The sequence below is a fragment of the Cucurbita moschata genome, unplaced genomic scaffold, assembly GCF_002738365.1.
Source record: "Cucurbita moschata cultivar Rifu unplaced genomic scaffold, Cmos_1.0 Cmo_Scf00169, whole genome shotgun sequence".
NCBI classification, from domain to species: Eukaryota; Viridiplantae; Streptophyta; class Magnoliopsida; order Cucurbitales; family Cucurbitaceae; genus Cucurbita; species Cucurbita moschata.
This window is the reverse complement of record NW_019268685.1, coordinates 9,137-20,030: the sequence shown is the minus strand read 5'-3', so window position 1 is coordinate 20,030 and position 10,894 is coordinate 9,137. Positions and strand designations below refer to the sequence as shown.

The 10,894-nt window shown below is 37.3% G+C and overlaps 1 pseudogene; it reads left to right on the top strand.

The window, feature by feature from the left end:
• The first annotated feature begins 1,363 nt into the window (after window positions 1–1,363).
• Window positions 1,364–7,520, top strand: LOC111440336 (annotated as a pseudogene).
• The last annotated feature ends 3,374 nt before the right edge of the window (window positions 7,521–10,894 follow it).

The following is a 10,894-nucleotide window of genomic DNA, read 5'->3' as shown; positions in this document are numbered from 1 at the left end:
AACATAGTAGTTACAACGGAAGATTCAAAATTCGGGGGTCTAACTTCTTCTACATGAACCAGTTGACAAGATGGGTGGACCCAGGACAGTTTAAGGGGAACTTTCTTGCGGGATGGAATGATGTTAAAAGAGAAAATCACCTATCTCATAGTCTTGCTTAATGCTTAGGTGCATCCTACTAGGTGTTCAGTAGTTCTATGGCCACTACATGATTGAATTTAAGCTAACGTAGGACAAGTTAAGGTTCTCACTACAATGGGGGCTGAAAAATATACCTCCCAGCCCTTCATCCCTAGGACGTAGGACTGGTCAAACGGTACTATGCACTCCCACTTTGGTATACCCTCCTAAGAGGAGTACTTAGCAGCTGGTGGTCGGTTTTGGGGATGGTATGACTCGACTCCCTAGCCCGTAGACACCAATAATTCCCACTGAGTTTTCCTATTTCGGGACTATATGCAAGATGCAAATACATGCAATGCTTAGGTGTAGGGAGGTGGTGTGTGTTTATTTCAAATAGGTGAACCCTAAGTTTCTACATATTCGATTTTGAACAAAGGAAACAAGAACAATAGGAATGTCAGTTCATTTTCAAGTCAAGTGAAAAACCAAGAACCATAGATTTTAGGCTGATATTCCCCAGTGGAGTCACCAGCAGTAGCACCCGCATTTTGTTTGGCACCGCTTGCCATATCATCACGAGGCCACAAAGTCCTATCAAAATAGGAGAAAAAGGGGTTTAGAGTCGACACCAAGGCATAGGGCCTTAGGACTCAAGAATTTGACTCCGAGTCTACAAACCATTGGTCCAGGTAAGGTCTTCCTTTATATATTCCGGTATAGTAACGAAGTGTTAGCGCAGGCAAGAAAACGGAAGAAGCAAATCATTCATTTTACTGAAAAAAGTCAGTCATTCAGAATTGAGTATTACAGAAATATGTGACGATTTTTCTTTAAGTAAGAGATTGGCCATCGCCCAAAGGCGGCTCATTGAGCCGGTCATAGGTTGCTAAGAGCCTTTCTTCACTTTAGAAGAAAAGCCACTTTCTTTTCTTATTAGTAAGTGGACGAATATTCATTGTATATCTATATTGGACTTGAGATTTTGTGTTTTTTTTTTTTTTTTTTGTATATATACTCAAATGTTCATTGAGATGACTATCCTACTGGTGGAATCGTTTGAATTAGTTAAAGGAAAGGAGGTGGCTGGTCTCACTGAAGAGGAGAGTTTTGACGGTGAGGGAGGCAAGGGTGTGTTGGTATTGTATTTAAGAAAAATGCTGCATTTAGGAGTGATCCTTCCCTTTTCTTCAAGCTAGTGGTGATCTCACTTTCGAAAGCTTAGTAGCGCATAAACAGAATACGTAGCTCCAGAGCGGAACTAGTCACTGGCTATAGGTTTCTTTGCTATCGGATCGGAGGCAGCCGAGAATGTGATGTCAAAAGGACCAACGACGATGAAGGAGAAGAAAGAAGGAGTAGGAGCTAGCCTGCCTTTTTTTATAAGAGTAGGAGCGAAATCAAATGATTATGATCTCGACAATGAGACAAAGCCAAGAAGGGAGAACACTTGGACAATTCACTTTAGGTACAAGGAAGTCTGTTGGTAAGAATTCCTCAGGGTGTATTACGGTTTTTCACCGAGGGGATGGATTGAAGCGATTGCAACGAAGAATTGATCTGAAACGAAGCACTTCGTCTATGGGCATTATAGAAAGAATAGAATATGACCCTAATCGTTATTCTCGGATCGCTCCAGTACGATGAATCAAGGGTGATAAGCGCCTACAATGCTGGAATTTGCAAAGCTAGAGGTCTTTCTAGAATCCTTGCAAAACGTTCACAGAGAAAGCTAACTTAACGAATTGATTCCAACCAAGAGCTGGTTAGAATATGAATGACTCTCAGATCGAACTTGGAATCTATGATGGTCACTCTTAGATATCAAGACAATTCACTCCAGAATTAGCTTGATCAAAACTAATTCAATGAATCAGTTTAAACATCAAACCTAAAGCAAGGTTTGAAAAAGAATAACATCAAAAAGGTATCAAGAAAACACAAAGATTTTGTTTGTATTCAACAATTCATACTCAAACATGAATATTACATGCCTTCAAATAGACTCAAAAGATAACCCTAACATAATAAAATTCAACCACCAACTACAAATGCTATTAAATACAAATTGAAGAAAACAAGGCATTCATAAAAACTACTAATAAATGCTATTAAATATAAATCGAAGAAAATAAGATATTCATAAATTGTCTTAATTGGTAGTTCAACTACCAAAAGAAAGTCTTCTAATCACTTTCTAATGTCAGTCACTCCATTATTTTCTTGATTTGATACTTAAATCTTCTTTGTATTGCTTCTTGTAATTGCTCGTTCGGGTACATGGAAGTGATCAGTTGTTGGATTCATATCAGAGGTGGTTCGCCAGAGGAAATGCAAGACGATAGAGGAGTTCACTCCGCCGCGTAAAATCCTCGAACCTACCACGACCACCATCTGCGGCCTATTTTTGTCCTCTCCCCCACCCGGGAAGGTGGATCAAAGAAAGGTAGCTTGCTTCTCTCCTGGACGGATGGCGGCTTATATAGTGGTCGGCCTGTTGGATTTTATGTCCTAAAACTCATAGTTTGTAAATAAAAACATATTCTATTTTCAATAAAGTTATTATTCATATTTATACAGTAAAAATTGTTATTGAATAAAGTTAATTTTAGGATCATTAATCTAAATCCAATAAACTAAGAATACCCTGGCTATAGTATGATTACTTGAACTATATGTAGATATATAAGAGTGGATCAAGTTTAAGTATATAGTCAAAATGATCTATAGTACAGGGATAAGGCTAAGTACTTTATCCTAGGGACACTATGGATGTGGCCCACTTTTGTATATGATATAAACAATGTGATCACTAAATTGTACATGTGGAGACATATGAGTGGGGGCGTCGTATGCAATGAGTATTGCATAAGATCAGACCATGAAGAAAATCACTCTCACTTTATAATAGCGTTTACTGTTGAGACTGATTTTTTCACTCGATCACCTAGGTAACTCGACCTTAATTTTGAGCTAACTATGAACTCCTGTTTATACAGAATTATCCTTAGATTTGCATGGGTAAGAGTGGCTCGAGTTCACCGACTTAATAAGCCTCCCATTTCAAGTGTAAGACTAGGTGAATAGCTGGGGACATAGGGTGCAAGATAGAATTCACTCCTACCTGCTTGGATAGTAGAGAGGTTGTTCTCTTAAGTATTGACTCTAGGTCTTGAACAAGGGGCCCCACCCTCTCATTGGCCCGAGAGGGATTTGGTTTGGTGGTTGGACCACAAATCAATTGTTCATTAGAGGTTTAGTGGGACTTAAGGAACAAGAAGTAACTTTAGGGGTAAAACGGTAAATTGACCCAGCTCTAGTTACGAACAACCTGTAAAGAATCGACTTACTAATCATGGTTATATCAAATGGACAGAAATATATCTATAGTGAGGGGAGTGCAACTACTAGGCTATAGTGGAGTGTCCTAGTTAACGAATGTTGGTTAACAAGGTTAATGAGTTTAACCAGTTAATCTTGGATCATTGGAGCTCAAGATCTATAGGTCCATTAAGGTCCCTCTGCTAGCTCATATCGGACTAAACCATAGAACAATGTGACGAGTGAGCTCGAAGTGTTCGAATTCAAATTAGGGAATATGCACTACGTATATACGATATATTTAACCGCATGTTTGTTTTACTTACGAATTAAACAAAAAAGAGAATCGAATATATTTGAATAAGATTTAAATATTTTAATCAAATATATGTCGGAATTTATTGGGATTGGCATTTGAATTAATATTAAATATTAATTAAATAGTTTAATTAATCATTTAATATTACTTTAATTTGAAATTAATTATTCAAATTAATTGTTGAATTAAAATGAAGAAAGTCAAAATGTTGATTTCACTTAATGGAAAAATCGGTGTTTGAGTTGGTGGAATTTTGAGGTGTCAAAAATTGGTTTAACCAAACTTGCATGCTTGCCAAATAAACCCCACAAATTTGAGTAGAATTTTGAGTGTCAAAATTTGGTTAATTCAAACTTGCCACATAATCCCAAACATTTGAGTGGAATTTTGAGTGTCAAAATTTGGTGATCTCAAGTTTGCATGAACATGCAAACATGACTCTATAAATAGAGTGATCAAGGTACATGGAACTTCCCCTTGGAAAAACCTTGAGAAAAACTCTCACAAACTCTCTTCTCATATATATTAAATCCCTCTTAAGTTTAGTCACTCACCGGATTCCACAATCCCGTTCTAAGGTCGGAGAATAGTGGGGAAGACACTAGTGGTGGTTCGAAACCGGTTCGTGAGGAAAAAGGAATTTGAACTACAAAAGGTTAGTACTCAAACACCTTGAGTTTTAATTCTTATGAACATGCTAGTTATTTATTATAATTGATGTTCTAAGAGTGCCTAAGATCCAAATTGCTTCCGCATGTGTTATATTAACACTATCACGGCCTTCCTACTAGGATGCCTCCTTGCTCAAAGAGCCCTTTTACTAGTACTAGTAAGGGCGCAAGAAGCAAAAAAACTTGCGCTAATGACGTTTTCTTCTCTGCCTTCTCCTCTCAAAAGACCAAGGGAGAGACTACATCCCTTTCCTTCGGTAGCTCTTTAGGTTTCCTAAAGATAGAGGTAGCTGGGGCAAAGCCCGCTTTCTTCGCTCCGCGAATGAGAGAGAAAATCAGAGAAAAAAACACGTTCTCTCTTTGCGAGGTCCAAAAGTGGAGAACGCATAGTATTCTTTGGGCAGATAGGATTAAACGTAAAGTTGCGTGATATGAACCAAGAGACATCAATCATATACTTCAATGAAGATGGGAAGAAAATATTGTTGAAATTATCAAAAGATATTTCAATTCATGCCACGTTGAAAAAGAAAGAAGTTTCATGTTATAAATTTTGGATGGATTACAATTTAGAGTAATTTAGAGTTATTGTATCTCATTAATGTATTTTAAGACTTTTTAGTTACTTTAGGTTACATAATGGTTAATTGTGGCCATTAAGTATGAATGTTAGAACTCTTGAAATGCTATTTCATTCTAAGGCTATATAAAGCCATGTATGTTGTATTTGTAAGGGGACTTGGAAAATATAGTAAAAGAGGCATGCGTGCTTTTCCTTAGCCAATGGCTAAGTTTCTTTGCAATTCTATGTAGTTTAGGTTGCATGTATAATCATTCAAGCTCGACATGATCAATCTTGCTTGTAGAGTGATTTGAATCTCAAGCAAGTGTTCTTGCCTTGAGATATTTGATCAACAAGAATCATTCAAGCTAGACATGATCGATCTTGCTTGTAGAGTGATTCGAATCTCAAATACTATTCTTGCCTTGAGATATTCGATCAATAAGATAATCTGAATCTTACTCCCCTTGTAGTGATTTCCACATTGTTGGGTTTTATGTCATAAAACTCATAGTTGGTAAACAAAAACATATTCTATTTTCAATAAAGTTATTATTGATGTTTATTCAGTAAAGATTGTTATTGAATAAAGTGAATTTTACGATAATTAATATAAATCCAATAAACTAAGAACACTCTGGCTATAGTATGATTACTTGAACTATATGTAGAGACATAAGAGTGGATCAAGTTCAAGTATATAATCAAAATGATCAATAGTATAGGGATAAGGTTGAGTACCTTATTCTGGAAAAACTATGGATGCGGCCCACTTTTATATATGATAGAAACAATGTGATCACTAAATTGTACATGTGGAGACGTGTGAGTGGGGGCATCCTATGCAATGAGTATTGCATAAGATCGAACCATGAAGAAAACCACTCTCACTTTATAATGTCGTTTACTGTTGAGACTGATTTTTTCATTTGATGACCTAGGTAACTCGATCTTAATCCTGAGCTAACTATGAAATCTTGTTTATTCGGAATTATTCTTAGATTTGCATGGGTGAGAGTGGCCCGAGTTCGCCGACTCAATAAGCCTCCCATTTCAGGGGTAAGACTGGATGAATAGTTGGGGACAGAGGGTGTAAGATGGAATTCGCTCCTACCCGCTTTTAGGGATAGTAGAGAGGTTGTTCCCTTAAGTACTGACTCTAGGTCTTGAACAAGGGGCCCCACCCTCTCATTGGCCCAAGAGGGATTCGGTTTGGTGGTTAGACCACAAACCAATTGTTCATTAGAGGTTTAGTGGGACTTAAGGAATAAAAAGTAACTTTAGGGGTAAAACGGTAAATTGACCCAGCTCTGGGTAAAACGGTAAATTGACCCAGCTCTAGTTACAAACAACCTATGAAGGATCGACTTACTAATCATGGTTATATCAAATGGACAGAAATATATCTATAGTGAGGGGAGTGCAACTACTAGGCTATAGTGGAGTGTCCTAGTAGTTAACGAATGTTGGTTAACAAGGTTAATGAGTTTAGTCGGTTAATCTTGGATTGTTGGAGCCCATGATCTGTAGGTCCATTAGGTCCCCCTGCTAGCTCATATCGGACTAAACCTTAGAACAGTGTGACGAGTGAGTTCAAAGTGTTCGAATTCAAATTAGAGAATATACGCTAAATAAGTATATACGATATATTTAACTGCATTTTGTTTTAATTATAAATTAAACAAAAAGAGAGAATTGGAGATATTTAAATAAGATTTAAATATTTTAATTATAAATAGGGATTCAATCTGTGGGGAATTAATTGGGATTGGCATTTGATTTAATGTTAAGTATTAATTAAATTGTTTAATTAATTATTTAATATTATTTTGATTTGAAATTAATTATTTAAATTAATTGTTGAATTAAAATAAATAAAGTCAAAATGTTGACTTCACCTAATGGAAAAATCCATGTTTGAGTTAGTGAAATATTGAGTGTCCATATATGGTTTAACCAAACTTGCATGTTTGCTATGTAATCCGACAAATTTGAATGGAATTTTGAGTGTCAAAATTTGGTAATCTCAAATTTGCATGAACATGCAAATATGACTCTATAAGATACATAGAAATTCTTTGTGAAAAAACTTTGAGAAAATCTCTCAAAACTCTCTCTTTACATATTACGAAATTCCTATCAAATTTCATCACTTACTGGATTCCACAATCCCGTTCTAAGGCCGAAGAATAGTAGGGAAGACACTAGTAGTGGTTCGAAATCGGTTCGTGAGGAAAAATGAATTTGAACTACAAAATGTTAGCATTCAAACTCATTGAATTTTAATGCTTTGAACATGCTAGAGTGCCTAAGATCCAAATTGCTTCAGCACGTGTTATAGTAACACCATCACACATATCACTGCGCTTGATTGGCGGAGTTTTAGGCAGCAAGAGACTGATGGACTTGTTGGAGGTGCTGAGCATAACGAATTGAAACCAGAGACAGATCAAGGTAGCTTGCTTGCCAAGCCGATAGGCAGCCGAAGGATGGAGAGTGCAAAGTCAATTGTGCACCTGTCGTGTGACCCGTTGATCCTAAGCAATATCTTGCGCAAAGTGACCCACCTAGAAAAGCTCGCCTTTATGTTAGGGGGGGCACTAAAATGGAACTTCGATCGGATGCTGGTATCCAATCTCGCCGCTGAGATGTCAAGCAGATTCCTAGATGTTGACGAATGGGCAACCACCTTTTACGTTAAAAGAGCAAAAGGCTCGTGGCATAGCTAGATGAACCAATGTGAATGAGTGTAAGCTTCATGACCCGAACACGATTGGTGCTGACCACACTAGGGGCTACCATAGTAGCAAGAGAGGCCAGGTAGTGACAATTGAGAGGTTGTCTCTTAGCATTCCTAGTCACATGAGAAGAGAGGTCAAATGGCAAGGCCATACACCCGTTTGGCTCCTCGCAGAGTACAGCTCACATCCAAACATTTAATTGAGGAACGGGGCAACGCCCATGAAGCTCTAGCAGAATGGGAGCGATTCAAGCTGCTTAGTTAAATAGGGAAGGCGAAGAAGAATATTCATTTCTAATCCCCACCCGGGATAATTGTATATACGAAAATCTCCACTAATTTTTTATGGAAAATCCCTACGAATGGATAAATTTCACTAGAAAATAAAAGGAAACGGGGGCAAAGACGTCATTCTTGCACCACCTTCCTATTGACATATTTATTAATCGATTGTCCATTGCTTTTTGGTCCAATAGCTCTACTTAAAAGGATTTAAATGACCCATGAGATCATAGAAGTTTTTTTTTTTTTTCAATGAAAATTTTTTCTTTAGATTTTAGAAATGATGAGATTCATTTTAATTCATAACATAAATATTACTTTAGTTTGAATAGAAATATTAAAATAAATTAAATATGAACCATTTTAGTTCTTTTTAAATTATATAATAGATCTTAAAAAGATAAATTATATAGTAAATCCATCACTATTATATTAATGACTATATACGTAAAAACATTGTTGCATACAATTTTATAAAACTAATTTTATAATTTTCCAAAAATTAAAAATATCTAATTTCTAATGGGCTCGTAAGAAAATGTTCTCCAATCATTTCACCAACCAATGGATTGTGGGCTGCGGACAATGGCCTTTCAAAGGGTCTTTAGACTCGGCTTGTAATGTACGGTATTCTTGAATATTTTCTCTAAAATATAAATTTTTAGTCAAGCCTACTATGAGCAAATATTATTCTCTTTCAACTTACCATCTAAGGGTTTAAAAAAAGCTCAAAAGAAAAAAACCTTAAATCTCGCCGGATTTCCGGTGAGGCATGCCTTGCCAGCAAGGGCATATTAATGTCTTGAGTCCCCATATTAAACCCTAAGTAAACTTAGTAGCCGACTTTTCCTTTCGAGTCACTATCGTAACTTTGAGCGAGGAGCCGAAAGGTTATGTGAGGGATCGAAAACGTCGCGGGACTTTGGACTTCTGGGAGCCCGTAGGTAGTAGCAAACCGAAACCAGGGTACTTCAGGACAAGCGGGACAGACGCATCGCCAAGGACGACGGTGGTCTCATCGGCAACGGCAGTCGAACTCTGCGATTAGGGTTCATCGGGATCCTCAGGTGAAGAAGACGTAGAGTCGGGTCGGGTTTCGGCCTCTAAATCGGCCCACAGAACAAACGCAGGCCCTGTGCGTTTCAGCCTAACACGGACGCGCGCTGCAGCCTTGGTCTCGGCTCTACACGCGTGCTCTCGGCTCGGCTTGACGTGTACGGCGGCTCAACTCCATCAAATCCCGCAGCTCAGCTTGGCGGCTTAGTTGGTCGACTCGGCAGCTCGACTTGGTGACTCGGTATCACTATAATATATTGATTCCAAGGTTTTCGACCCTTCCAAAGCCCTCTAGTTTTACCATCCGAGGTCAGTATGGTTTCTAAACGTCAAAGACAGATTAGGTCGGGGGTTTATTTTGATAAATAGCATGAGGTCTAGCTAGGGTATGTCATGAAAGGTTCCTAAGCTTTTATGTGGTTATCATAAAAGAGTGCTTAAAATCGAAACCCTAATTCGGAAACCCTAATCTGTGACGTTTGAAGTACATGCTAAAAAGACCCAGTCACGTTTGACGTTTTTCAAAATTCCTGTCGATAATGATCAGGCATGTTGAATTAGAATATAATTTCGAAGAAACGGAGTGCATAGAACAGTAAAAGAGAGATTAAAATCGAACCCTAATCTGGGACGTTTGAAGTACGTGCTAAAAAAACTGAGTCACGATCGACGTTTTTTTAAACTTTCGTTGCGAATGATTAGGCTTGATGATTTAAAATAGAATGTCGAAGAAACGGAGTGTAAAAAACAGTGAAAGAGTGCTTTAATTCGAAACCCTAAATTCGGAAACCCTAATCTGTGACGTTTGAAGTACATGATAAAAAAAAAAAACGAGTCACGGTCAACGTTTTTCGAAATTTCTGTGGGTAATGATCAGGCATAATGAATTATTATAGAATTTCTAAGAAGAGGTGTGCATGAAACAATAAANTGTAAAAAACAGAAAAAGAGTGCTTAAAATCGAAACCCTAATTTGGAAACCCTAATCTGTGACGTTTGAAGTACATGATCAAAAAAACCGAGTCACGGCCAACGTTTTTCGAAATTTCTGTGGGTAATGATCATGCATAATGAATTATTATAGAATTTCTAAGAAGAGGTGTGCATGAAACAATAAAAGATTGCTTAAAATCGAAACCCTAATTCGGAAACCCTAATCTGTGACGTTTGAAGTACATGCTAAAAAGACCCAGTCACGTTTGACGATTTTAAAAATTCCTGTCGATAATGATCAGGCATGTTGAATTAGAATATAATTTCGAAGAAACGGAGTGCATAGAACAGTAAAAGAGAGATTAAAATCGAACCCTAATCTGGGACGTTTGAAGTACGTGCTAAAAAAACTGAGTCACGGTCGACGTTTTTTGAAACTTTCGTTGCGAATGATTAGGCTTGATGATTTAAAATAGAATGTCGAAGAAACGGAGTGTAAAAAACAGAAAAATAGTGCTTAAAATCGAAACACTAATTCGGAAACCCTAATCTGTGACGTTTGAAGTACATTATATCGAAAAACCGAGTCACGGTCAACATTTTTCGAAATTTCTATTGGTAATGATCAGACATAATGAATTATTATAGAATTTCTAAGAAGAGGTGTGCATGAAAAATTAAAAGATTGCTTAAAATCGAAACCCTAATTCGGAAACCCTAATCTGTGACGTTTGAAGTACATGCTAAAAAGACCCAGTCACGTTTGACGATTTTCAAAATTCCTGTCGATAATGATCAGGCATGTTGAATTAGAATATAATTTCGAAGAAACGGAGTGCATAGAACAGTAAAAGAGAGATTAAAATCGAACCCTAATCTGGGACGTTTGA